This window comes from Heterocephalus glaber, unplaced genomic scaffold (genome assembly GCF_053883595.1).
Source record: "Heterocephalus glaber isolate CG9 unplaced genomic scaffold, H.glaber_assembly_v1.0 deba00001444, whole genome shotgun sequence".
Classification (NCBI taxonomy): Eukaryota; Metazoa; Chordata; class Mammalia; order Rodentia; family Bathyergidae; genus Heterocephalus; species Heterocephalus glaber.
In genome coordinates this window covers 5,391,433-5,405,166 of record NW_028258297.1, presented here as the reverse complement: position 1 = coordinate 5,405,166, position 13,734 = coordinate 5,391,433, and the positions used below count along the sequence as shown (strand labels likewise).

Below are 13,734 nucleotides of genomic sequence, written 5' to 3'. Positions count from 1 at the left end.
ACTGTGAGTAATTTGTTCTGTGAGTGTTTCACAAGACAAACAAACATTTCTCATAAATTTTAACTTAATACACAAGTGATGTCGTGCAATACGAGTATTACGTAACACCAAATGTCACATGATCACAGCTGAGCCAATGGTTCTTCTCTTGTGCACTGTAGTATTGTGGGTGACTGTCTCCCAACAGCAACAGCTTATGAAGGAGATCTCTGCAGAGGAGGAGAAAAAGGTGGAAGAATCCCTCACTTCAAATGTGATTAGGCAGGGCCAGGGATTTAGCTCAGTGGTTCCACCGCCTGCCTTGCAAGCGCAAGGACCGGAGTTCGATCCCCGGTACCAAAAAAAAAAAAAAATGTGATTAGGCAGATGTGTAAAATGTGGGAAACAGTGCAAAATTGTATAGAAAAGTACCACCTAATTAAGGGCATAGCAGTGTGAGTGATGACTCTAACAACAATGCAATGTCACATTTCTGTGAAATCCTCAAAAGGAAGTGTCATTGGATAGGTTCCTTGTTATAGTTGCACAAAAGAAAAAGATTTAATTGACCCAGTAGAAAGCAATGATTCCATTAGTGACAGTGAAAGTCATCCTACACAATAACCCTCCTCCTCTCTCTTGTGTCCCTCAAACCAACCACAAAGGTTTTCAAAAGTAAGTGTTGGTTAGTTTATTTTTCTTTATATTTCATGTGTTCTTTATTATTTTATATTATAGCATTGTAATCATCTTATATGATTATTTTTTATTGTAAAATGAATCATCTGAGCTTACACTATTTCTTAGGGGAAATTCACTTTGATATACAAGTGCTTTGGATTACAAGCGTGTTTCCGAACAGAATTATGCTCACAAACCAAGGTTTTACTGTACTTTCCCAAAAGATCACTTGTGGCATTTAAAGAAAGAAAGTGATTGTTGGCTTCTTTTGTTACAGTTTCTCATTGACATTATTTTTTCAATCCTGACAGAGAAAGGAAATATCCAGGAAACCTATCTGCAGTTCTCAGCATCTACTACCTTACAACAGCCACTCCTGATACACACCTGTGAAGCTTTCCTAAGGCAACTGCCTTGTTAACACCAGATCCCTGGGCTGGGCAGACACCAGGCTACCAAATATCTCCGCAGAGCTGGTTCTGTCTGAAGGTGCTGATCAGCTGTGGGAATCCCGGCATGGATGCTGCCTCAGAGACCTCTGTGCACAAGGAAGAAGTGGGTGGCTGGAAGGAGGCAGGGAAAAAAGCAGACAAAATTGGAGATCAAAGTGTAAAGTCTTGGGTAAGCATTTCTTGGTAAATATCTACAAGCAAGCATAGAAAATGAATGTAGAACAGAAGCGGGAAGCAAGATACCTAAAGTAGAACACTTGTCCTCAAAGAAGCTTACAGTAAGATTGGGTGGGAGGTAAATATGTTCATAGATCATCCCAGCCATGCCTGCCTCACTTTCAAATACCCAGAATTTATCTGAATAAATGTTTGCAGAAGGGTCAGGGGGTTAGCTCAGTGGCATGGCACCTGCCTCGCAACTGCAAGGTCCTGAGTTCAATCCCTGGTACCGGGAAAAAAAATGTTTGCAGAATTGAAGGTAATAGATAAAAGAATGAGATGAAGGAAATGCAGAGTGTAAAAGTAGAACTTACTTACAGCATTTCTTTAAGTCTACCCCTTAAGGGGCGCATATACAACTTCAGAAATACTATTGCTCTTCCCGAAGTCACACTGGAAGGCAAAAGTTTTCAGGAAAAAGGAAAAAGGAGTGGAGGAGGTTTGGGACAACTGTTTAAGTAAGCCTGAAACCATAGAACAGTTTGCAAGGTGCTCCCAACAAAGTTTCTGAGAGAGACAGGTCTAACTGTGTAGTACCAGGAAGCAGGATGTAAAGGAGTAGAGATTTTTCCATGAGACAGACATGAGTTTGAATTCTGGCTTTGCAACGAAATTGTGTGACACTGGACAAGCCCCATCACCCCGTAGCCTTCCAGTCCTCATCTGTAAGATGGGGTTAATGATAACAGATCGCTGAGGGACACAGAGAAGTATGGGGCATGAAATATTTAGTAAACTGGAGAGGTTTAAGGGATACATTTCCTATCTGCTCATCGTAGGAATTTTGGGAGGAGGAAGATGTCATCATTTTAGATGTTGTTTATATTGTCGCTTTCCCAATTATCCTTAAGCTCCATGGGAAGGAGGAAGGCACTAGCCAAAGTAGCCCCAGAGCCCAATGTGGACGCTCCAGAAACGTGCTGGGTATACGGATCCCCGCCCCTGAGTCCCCGGGGTGGGCTGCAGCACTCGGAAGCCTTCGGGCTGTAGGACTCTCCAAGCAGCCTGGCCAGCCCGTCCTCGGCCCTTGGGCTCGCGCGCCGCCTCCCGGAACGCGCGCGGGGGCCGTTCGCCGAGGCCATCGCCTCCTTACCCCGGCCCCCGCTCGAGTCTCAGTCTCGCTCGGCCCACACCTGCGCGCGGACCCTAAGCCGTCGGGTTTTAGAGGCCCAGCCCATTTGGGGGTCTCCTGGACGCTGTTGCCCAAGCGACGGGCTCACTCGCGGATTGGAGAACAGGTCTCCGCCCCTGACAAGAAGCGGGTTTGCCATTGGCCAAATCGAAGACAGTCTCTGCTGGAAAGAGGCGGGGCCAGGCCCGCGATTCCTCCACCTGGAGAACTTCCGCCGGAAGCCCTTCCAGGAGGGAGCGAGAGCCGAGCAACCAACGTCATGTCTTGGTAGCGGGTTTTTGTTACGTGGGTTTTCGCGCGAGCTGAGTTCCGATTCCAACAAATTCCTTAGGGCCATGTGGCCTGGGCAGAGCCCTTCTCTGCACAAATCTAAACATAGCCAGCGTGGTAGCCCACCTCAGCACTCTGGGTTCTGAGGCAGGAGAATCGAAAGTTCAAATTCAGCGTTTGCATCTAGGCAAGACCCTGTATCAAAATGAAAAAGGACTAGCCAAGGCTCTGGGTTCAGTCCCCAATACTGTGAGAAAACACCTAAAAACTGAAACGTGCCCACTGGGTGCTTGTTAAAACTGAACAGAATAATGTAAAGCCCGACCACGTGCTCGCCCTTCTGTGAATGCCCCCGCCAATGGCGATTTCCGCTAGTTTCCCAAGCTGGCGTGTCTAATTGTGCCGAGTCTGTGTGCTCGAGGAGACAGCCCCATGAAGACAGGGACTGTGTGCTTAGCGGGCCACTGCCCCAGCCTCCACCCGGTGCCCAATACTGGCTAAATGAGTGGAGCACCGCAGAGTCGGGGCCAAGTGGGAGCCCGACGAGCCATATCAGGGGTTATAACTGTAGTCACTATCGCTGGCTCAGTGGAGCAAGACCCTTTGCCAGAACCTGAGTAGTCACATGCCATCTTCACATCTACCTTCTCTGAGGTTTTTGCTTCCGTGGTAGCAGTTCTCCAAGTGCTCTGGGAACCTCCGGGGGTCCTCAGCCCCTTTTAGGGATTCCATGTCTGTCGAAACTAATTTCATAATAATGCTAAGACATTACTCGCCTTTTCACTCTTACTCTCTCAGGACAGTGTGGTGCAGCTTTACAGAAGTTCAGTATGGTATTGCAATGGACTAAAGGCAAAACAAGATATGTGAAACCAGCTATCTTCTCAATCCAGATATTACAGAGATTTGCAAAGATCATTGCAGTGATTTTTTTTGTTTTGCAAAGTATAATTTTTCATTAAAATTGTATTCATTTTTTTTTTCAGTACCAAGGATCAAACTCAGGACCTTACACTTACGAGGCAGGCATGGTGCCACTGAATTAAATCCCCCGCCCAAAATTGTATTCGTTTTACCTAATCATTTTATCTATTTTCTAATATGGTAAATGCTGATAGATATAATCAACATAAGCAAAAGTTCTTTGGCATCCTCATTACTTTTTAAGGAAATAAAAGAATACTGAAGGCAGAAAGTTTGACATCAAAGAACTTAGATTATTCTCTCTGTGTTGTCATGGGCAACAATCTCGTTCTCCCTTTTCTCTTGAAACATGCTCTAGTGTCTCAAGTTTGTTTTGTTTTTTTTTTAAAAGTCTCATTTCCAACCCATTTCTGAGTCCTGTTTCCCCACTTTGCAGTAGAGCTGCCCATTTCACGCTCCCTTTCAGTTCCCATTCACTGGCCGGCACCTGGGCCTTTCCATAAGTACTCAAATTTCATCCACACTCGCCTCCCCACTCAGTAGCACCCAACCCAATTGACCACTCCTTCCTGTTGAGCACACTCCCATTGGCTCCTCTGACCTCACACCGACTGCTCAGTTCTCAGGGCCCACTGGGGATTTCCTCTTCTCCATGACCCCTGGATGCAAGAGCCCTCTGCCTCTGCCCTAGGTTATGCTCTTGCCCTTATTGCCAGCTTTGGCCCGTCCACTTGGATGGATGGAGACCGTGAAGACGCATAGCTTCATCCACCCACATCCCTCACTCTGTATCATTCCAATGCATGACATCACTCAAATTAGGGACCTTGTTATCCTGTAATGATCATTTCATCACCCCCTACATGTAATGCTTCAGTAAGGCTTGTTGGTTCGAATGCCGCAATACGTAGGCCATTCCATTAGTGCTCTCACTCATCCGTTCTACCCAGTGTTAAGTCACTAAGTTGCCCGGGCTGAGTTCAAACTTTGTGATCCTCCTGCCTCAGCCTCCCAGAGTGCTAGGATCACAGGTGTACACCAGCACACCCTGCTGGGCCCACTGTTAATACCTCATTCTCCTCCTGTGACCACCAAGTCACAGAGCACAGGAGCCAGCCTGCAGGGGCTCCCACTGGCCACTCTGATTGGTTTCTTCTGAAGTCTCCTGGCTTATCCACGGCTGTCATCTCTGTCTTCACCAGGTCTCGTGTGTCCTGATCTACCCTTCTCATAACACCAGTCAGATGGGAGCAGGGTCAACCCTGTGACCTCTTTTTAATTGAATTACTCCTTAAAGGCCTCTAAGGCTGGTCATATTCTGAGGGAGACACTTGGGGTTAGGCAGGGGGCACAATTCAGCCCATCACAGGCATATGGGTGTTGTGTATTCTTATTCTTGCAACTCTTTGAAAGTTTGAAATTATTTCTAAATTAAGCATGAGGGGAAAATTCTGTGGATTTCCTTTACAGCACTTATTTGCAATTATTTACCTTGTTTACAGATTTACTACCTTATATCAATACCACACTGCCGCCATTACCAGTACCTGATAGGACCCCTACACCTCTAAGGGCTTCAACTGTGTTGTTCTTCAGTATTGCCGTGAGTGTCCTTGGTCGTCTGCATTTTCCCGCCTATTTTAAAATCAGTGTGTCAAGCTTAACATCAGTAACAGCAAAGCCTTCCAGGATTCTGACTAGGTTTGTATGAATTTATGAGACAACTGACATCTTTATAATATTGATTTTACAATCCACCAGTGACATGCATCTCTCCATTTAGATAGGTCTTCAATTTTTCTTAATAATATTTAGTTTGGGGCTTTGTAAAATCTATTCCTAGGTAGTTTATATCTGTTGTAAATTGTTTTTAATAACAGTTTGCTTGTTTTTATTGTGATAAGATATATAAACAAAGTTTGCCATTTAAATCACTGTAAGTATACACATCGGTGACATGAGTTGCATTTAGTTTGTACAACCATCACTACTATTTCCAAGATTTTTCATTAGAATGAACAGAAACTGTGTACCCATTAATAACTCCCATTTCTTTCCCCCAACCTCAGGTCCTGGTAAACTCTAATCTACTTTCTTTCCCTATGAGTTTACCTATTATAGATCTTTTATATAAGTAGAATCAAACTACTTTTCCTCTGGTGCCTGGCTTCTGTTACTAAGCATACTGTTGTCTAGGTTCATTCATGTTACAGTACTTATCAATCCATCACTTGGAATGGCTGAATTCCATTGTGTGTATAGTGGACCCTTAACTTACAACTCAATTTATTCTCAAGGGCTGGTTATAACTCAAGTTGGTCAAATGAAGGCTCAGGCTCCTTCACACAGCCTTCAAAGTCTCCCTCCTGTACACAGGCAGATCTCAGTGTTCTGAGAGGAACATTGGCCCAGGATTTCTCAATTAACCCCATACAGAAAAGGATGTTATAATGTTCCTTCCAGAACTCTTTATGGATTAAATCTATATCTGAGACCATCTGGAAGCACAAGCGGCCAGCATTTGGGTTGTAACTCAAGACTTTGGTTCTAAGTTAAAACTAAAATTCCAGTCATAACCCAAGTTGTTCGTATGTCAGGCCAGTCGTAACTCAAGGTCCACGGTATATGGCTGATTCTAAAATACACCCGGGATTTGTTTAAGCAGGTCTAGTAGACATGCCAACACAGAAATGACTCATAAAGAAGTTTATACTCACAGGTCTAAGAAACAGAAGGCCTGGCCTGTCCCCAGCGCCATACAAGGAAACTGCAGGTTGTCAGGAAACAGGAAGTGAGGAGACTGTGAGCCAAGAGTATTTTTTAGGGTTTCAACCCGAAAGGAAAGTTGACAGCAGAGGCTTTGGCTAACGTCACACATCATAGAGGACTCTGGTGCTTGGGGGCTATCTCGAGTGGCCTGGTACCTGGCCCTGGGGTGGGTGGGAAGAGGGACGGTGGCCTGAGAGTTCAATAAGGACGTAGCAGGGGCTAATGGGCTTGAATCAGGTGGTTTTCGTCTGAAAACTGGACCTATAAGATGGGCAGTTGCTGCTGTGTTAGAAAGGCCCTATGTCAAAGCACCAGGAAATACAGAAAATAAAAACGTAGAAAAAATAAAAACACGGAAACATACACGTGTCGCTTATCCATTCAGCTGTTGCCAGATACTTGGGTTGTTTCCATCCTTTGGCTACAATCAATATTGCTTCGACGAACACCGGCATAACTGAGTCCTGCTTTTATTTCTTAATTCTAATTATTATTTTTAGATTTGTTTTAGTTTTATGACAAGGTCTCACTATGTAGGCCAGGCTAGTCTTGAACTCAAAATCCTCCTGCTTCAGCCGCCCAAATGCTGGGATTACAAGTGTGCGCCTCCACACCTGGCATGAGTCCTGCCGTCTAGTTCTGGGCGTAGAACCAGGAGTGCGCCTGCTGGGTTTTGGAATTCTAAGCATCCCTGTGAGGGGCTGATAAACTGCTCCCCCTAGTGGCTGCCTCCTTCCACACCAGCGCCATGTGAAGGTCCCGATTTCTCCAGCTCCTCACCAGCACGCATTTTCCAGGGCTTCGGCTTCTAGGATTTGTTTAGTGTGAACTGGTGCCTCACTGTGGTTTAGGTTTTCATTTCCCTGAGGAATGATGGGGTTGAGCATCTTTTCATGCGCTTATCGGGTGTCTGGCTATCTTCTGTGGAAAGATCTATTCAAGTCCATTGCCCATTTTTCTATGGGGTTCTTTGCCCTTTTGTTGAATCACAGGCATTCTTTACATACTCTGGATATTAAACCTGTGTCAATTTTATTAGTTGTAAACATTTTCTCCCATTCTTTTCACTCTTGAAGGTCATACAGTAATTTTTAAAATGTCCTTTTCTAATTCGGTTGCTATAATAAAGGAATTGATTCATTCTGTTTATTGATTTTATATCAAGTGACTGGTAGTTTTCTTTTCTTTTTTTTTTTTTTTCTTGCAGAACCAGGGGTCTAACTCAGGACCTTGTGCTTGCCAGGCAGGCGCTGGCACCACTGAGCTAAGCCTCCAGCCCTATTTTAATCCTAGTAACAATAAGCTTCTGTATTTTTGATTTGCCCAATCTTGTCATTTGCAAATGCTTTTTAAATTTTGTAATACTTAGGTTTTAATTCACGTCGTTGCCTGATTGCACTGAGATCTCCTGCACAGTGTGGAACAGTGGGGAGAACAAACACCCTTGTCTCCTTCCCACACTTTCAGTATTTCACCATTTACCATAAGAGTGATTGGAAAATATGGTGAATGTTTAAAAATACTCCCCCTTGTTTCATTTATCCCATCCTTCTTGCCACTTTCGGGAATTCTGAAGTCCTCCACGAACATCTTTATTTACAAGGTATGATTAAAAGTACAGTAAATGCTGTTACTGAGGGTCTTTTGACAGAAAGGCAGGCTTTTAAAAACCTGATGCTGTGTCCTCATCCACCTTATTCCCTAGATCTGGCACCATGTGACGTCTGGCCCTTACCCGACGTCAAAATGACCATGAAAAGGAAATATTTTGAGTTGATCCAGGACACTTAGGCAGTCATGAAAGTGTAGCTAAAGGGGGCTGGGGATTTAGCTCAGTGGTCCCGCACCTGCCTCAAAAGCACAAGGTCCTGAGTTTGAGCCCCAGTACTGCAAAAAAAAAAAAGTATAACTAAAGACGCTCATGAAAGAGGAGCCCCAGAACTGCTTCAGAAAGTGGCAAGAACAAAGGGATAAGTGTGTTTGAAGCAAAGGGGAATATTTTGAGGTGATTTAATTAATGGTAATGTCTTTTACTTTAATAATTTTTCAAAATTGAAATACACTGTATTGCCAGGTGAGATGGCACACGCCTGTAATCTCAGCACTCAGGAGATTTAAGCAGCAGGATTGTCATGATTTCAAGGCAGCCTGGGCTATATTGTGAGTTCAAGGCCAAGCTGAACTACTGAGCAAGACCCCATCTCAAAAACAAAATAAATAAACAAAAAACAAAGAAACTGTATTTTTCTATCACAACTTGAGCACTATTTCTTTTGGGGTTTTCAGGTTTTTTCTTTTTGTAGATCTCTATCAGCAGCCTAAAGAAGTTTCCTTCTAGTCCTAGTTCACATACAGTTTTTATTTTTAGGAAATGTTTAATTCTACCATTTTTTTCTATACTTATTGAAACAATCCAATGGTTTTTCTTCTTTTCTGTTAATGTGATGAATTCTTACTGCTGACACTAGTTTGAATTCTTAGAATAACTCTGCTGTTTTTATATATCACTGGGTTAAATTAGCTAATATTATTGAGGATGTTTGCCCAATTATTAGCGTCTCATAGATGCTCACAGCCACACTCATGCGTTTATGTATCAACTATGGCTGTGCTTTCAGGCTTGCCCTCTGATGGTGCAGAAATGGGAATAGAAACCATATAACCCATAAAGCCCAAAGAATTTACTCTCAGGGTCTTTGGAGGAAAAAATTAGTGAGGTTGGTCTATTTTCACGGGAGAGACTGACTAATATCTTTCTTTTCTTGTAATGTCCTCATCAGATATTAGTATTAAGGTTATTCTGCTCTCAATGAATACATTTGGGAGTGCTTCCATGTCTTTTCTTCTCTCAGAACTTGTGTAATATTTGTGTTAAGTGTTTTTCTATAAATGTTTGAAAAGCTTGGTGAAGACATTTGGTCCTGGAGTTTTCTTCATGGGAGGTTTTTAATAATTAGTTCGATATGTGCGTTAGTTATAAGACTACTCAGATTTTATATTTTTTCTTGTGTCAATTTTGGTAAGCTGAGTGTTATGGCTAGTGTTTAGATGTCCCCCAAAGCCTCATGCAGTCATAGATGGGGCTTTTTCAGAGGTGGCTGGATCTCGAGTGTGTGACACTGGGCTTGATTCATGGAGCAATGGTAAGATTAAGAGCACTAGGATTGAGAGTATGAATGATACCAGCCCTAAGTAGCCTGGATAAGATATAAGAGATAGAAAGAGCTATGGTCGACTCTTGTTGCTTTGCTACCTTCTGCCCACCATGAACTGTTTCTCCTCTTTGACTCTTTGATGCCCCTCTGCCATGCCACCCTGCTTTGGAGCCAGCCAATTATGGACTAAAACCTGTACAAACTGTGAGCTAACTAAACCTTTCCTCCTTTAACTTCTGGTGTTGGGTATTTTGTCTCAGCAACAAGAGAAAAGTAACTAAGGCATTAAGCTTTCCAAGGACTTTGTTTCATCTCAGTTGTCAAACATATTGACATAACATTGTTTTTCATATCCTCTCAGTCGTTGTCAAAGGAAGCAACTGGAGTGACTGACTCTCCTGTTTTCCAGGAAATGGAAAGTTCCCTGGGACATAAGTCCTTCAGGGCTAAACACCGGACAAGTCCAGGCAAACCAAGTCACCTCATTGGAGCCATAGTGATATCTTTTCTTTCCTTCCTGTTAATGGTTTATCCATTTTATTTGATTCTTTGAAAATATTGGGTTTTCAAATACAGCTCTTACTCATTTTCACATCATTGATTTCTGCTATTATTTCCCTCTTTCTTTCTTGTGGGCATAATTTTCCACTCTCTTCCCAGCATAATGATATGAATATTGAAATAAATGGCTTTCAGACTTTTTTCTTTTCTAAGACATGTTTAAGGCTATAAATTCCCCTCTATGCCTGATTGTAGCTGCATTTCCTGAGTTCTGATATGACAGACTGTTTTTTAGCATTCTGTTCAACATATTAATTTCCACTGGAATGTCTTTTATGACCTATGGTTGTACAGAACTGTATTAATTTACAAATATTTGGAGGAATTGCCCAGCTATATTTTTGTTGCTGCCTTGTAGCTTAAGTCCATTGTGGTCAAAGAACATATAAATAAGATTTCAATCTGTTGAAATTTTCTGAGACTTACTTAATGGTTCACCATCTGGTCAATTTTGGTAAATGTTCTATGTGCACTTGAAAATGATGTATATCTTGCAGTTATTTTGTGGACGTTTTAAAAAATTAGTTCAAGTTTGTTCATTGTGTCGTTGAAATTTCCATCTCTTAATTTTGTATGGTTGTTGCTTGATCTTTCAGTTTCCAAGAACGATGACTTGATAAATTTTACTTAGTGTGGGACCGCCGACAAGGAATTAACTTTTTATTTCTTTGAAAATGTGTTAATTCACCTTGCTTGTTAAAGGATATTTTTGGTTAGTATAATATTCTAGAGAGGTGGTAGTGGTGGTGGCGGTGGTAGCAGGAGTAGTAGCAGCAGCAGAGAGGGGGGTCTAGGAAGATGGTGGTGATTAAAGAATTAGAAGAGTAAAAAGAGAGAGGTCAGCTGAAGGAAAGGAAAATTGGAATGAGTAACACCATTGGGAATTTTCTACAAAATGAGGATTGAGATGACTCTGTGTGGTTTTGCCACGTTCTGTTCCGGAGTATCAGGTTGGACAGCTTTACTCTGTCACAGAGGCTAGTAAGAATGGGACTGGTGGTGGTGAAGGAATTGAAGCCTTAAAGAAGGAACCTTATGAGAAGGATGGAGAAAAGGGCCAATTTACACACAAAATTTATCACCTAAAAGAAAAGTTCCCACATTCGTGAGGATGGTTGCTCCTGAAGGCTCCTTGGTATTTCATGAGAAACCTGGAATTCATATCCCTGTTGTAGAACAAGTAGGTTAGTCTTTGTGACATAAAATATTGGGACAGATTGTTTTAACTCCAATTTATCTGAAAATTTTCCTGATTTATTGCCTGGCTCTCCACTAGGCCTCAGTTGTAACAAATGAATATATGAAAGATGACTTCTTCATTAAAAGTGAAACATCGCACAAACCAGGCTTGGGGACATTAGAAAATGTTCATGATTTGGATCCAAACACATGGAAAACTGTTGAAGTTGTCCATATAGATATTGCAGGTGTAAGTCAAGTTGAACCTGGAGATTACAGAAAGTGCATAGCAAATTCAGCCTTCAGAATACCCAGGAGTGGAAGACTCAAGACTACAAAGCTAACGAAGACCCAGTCTTCATTATTTCAGTCAGTCAAAACCAAGAGAGGCCCTTTGAGACCCAACTGGAAGAAGGATCTGGCAAAGAACCCTGACTATCCTCAAATGTGTGCCTATAAGCTGGTGATCATCAAATTCAAGTGGTGGGGGCTGCAAAACAAAGTAGAAACCTTCATCCAGAAGCAAGAAAAAAGGATATTTACAAACTTCCATCGCCAGCTTTTTTGTTGGACTGACGAGTGGACTGACCTGACAATGGAAGACATTAGGAGAATGGAAGATGAGACTCACAAAGAACTAGAAACAATGCGTAAGAAGGGTTCCGTCTGAGGCACTCCGGCTGCTGATGCCTACGTGAGTCCCCCGTAGGGTCAGAGACAACATCAAACTGTTCACATCATCAAGGCCCAGTGAGGGGAACAAGCGCCGCCAGTGATGAGTGAAGAAGAATCTGCCCAGTATCTTGCAGTGTTGATGTTTCCAACATGTGCTTGTGATGACGCACACACACGCACAGGTTCCCAGCTGCGTATCTGTGTGTGTCTGTAGCTGTATACAGAAGGCATGTAGAGCTACAGATCCAGATACACACATGTGTGTATAAAGGCACATACAAACATCCTGAAGGGATCAGTACAATTTCTCCAAAGTACTGTACCTATCTTGGGCAAGAATGCAAAAGAAAATATTTTCAATATATATACCTGGAAAACATTTTAATAATTATCAGAATAATACAATTACTGGACAAATTGACTGCAATGTGATACTAGCTGGTATGTTTCATAAATGCCAAGTTGTGGACCAATATATATATATATAGCATTTTGTTATTCTCCTTTTTTTTAAATCAGTGTCTTACGAATTTTTATTTTAGTCTCATAAGCAACAGACTCCCACGGAAAGACTTCTTCAAAATTTTTTGGTATTCCAATGAATCTGGAATGTAAACTCTGAATGTATTTATGGCTATTTATTTCTGGATGGTCACAATCATCCTGCCAAATCTGACAATATCTGTTAAGAGCAAAGTTACTGGCCAGTTTTTACTACTTTTCCCTGAGGGAAAAATCCTTTTAGAAAAGTTTTCTGATTTTTATTGGATTTTTGTATTTTAAATTTCAAGTATTTTTCTACATCAAATCTAGCAAAAATGGAGAAGACGGTTTGTGATTTATAATAAACACTAGAAAATTTCCAGGCTTTTGTGAGACAAAGAAATGGACAACGATGTTAATCATAAGAGTATTGTAGGCCATATGGGAAAATTGGAAGTATAGCATTTCAGAAGTGACTATTTTCTACAATTGCATCATGGAAACCATGCAACTGGTCCAGATGCCTAATAGCTTACAGGATTGGCTGGAGTGGTGATATTTTGTTCTTTCATGTTCCATTACACCTCAAGGGGGGATGCTGACTCTGAGCTGGGAATAGAGTAAGATGCAGCACAGGTCTTGACTGCACACTGCAGGAGGCCCTACCAAGGGCCCCGTGGTCTTCTAACTTCTATACGTGCTCTTCAGTAGGACGTCAAAGAACACATCCTGCATAGGTGTCAGGAAAATGCTCATTAGAAGTTGCTGCCCCACCCCCCTTTTTTTTAAGAAGGAACCATAGCTAAGTACGATTTTTATCAGCTTTCTCTAAATGCAGTTTTTCTCCTGTCAGTCCCAGAAGCTTGGGTAGAATGATATTGTTGAAGCCTTCAGGTCACAAACGGTCTTCTTCAACCTCCCATTTCTTCTAAAGCACGCCAACCCCTGCACCCTAATCACATTAGTAATGTGATTTGCTGACAGTCCTGCCCTCCTGGCTCCTCATTTTCCCACATGTCCTGTGTCCCCACTGAAGCGGGGCAATGAATGGGAGAGTGAAGTTTAGGATCACTGCTGCATTGAGATATGCTGTTATCCTCAGCAACAGCCCACATTTCCTGTGTCCTCTGTGTACTCAGGATAAAGGCTAATGTTTACTCTCTGGGCACTGTTGTAAGGTAGGTTTTGTCAAAGCTTAGTCATTTTGCAAAGTGTTTGGTGCAAGGAAGATCATTGCTAGTTTGTGGATTAAAGA

The 13,734-nt window shown here is 42.3% G+C and overlaps 1 protein-coding gene across 1 annotated transcript in view; it reads right to left on the bottom strand.

Moving 5' to 3' along the window:
- Positions 1 to 2,973, bottom strand: part of Efcab6 (EF-hand calcium binding domain 6) — a 237,435-nt gene extending 234,462 nt beyond the window's left edge. The window contains 2 exon segments of the mRNA XM_087213738.1: positions 1,048 to 1,223; positions 2,425 to 2,973. The gene's annotated coding sequence lies outside the window, so the exon portion shown is untranslated.
- Positions 2,974 to 13,734: the final 10,761 nt, after the last annotated feature.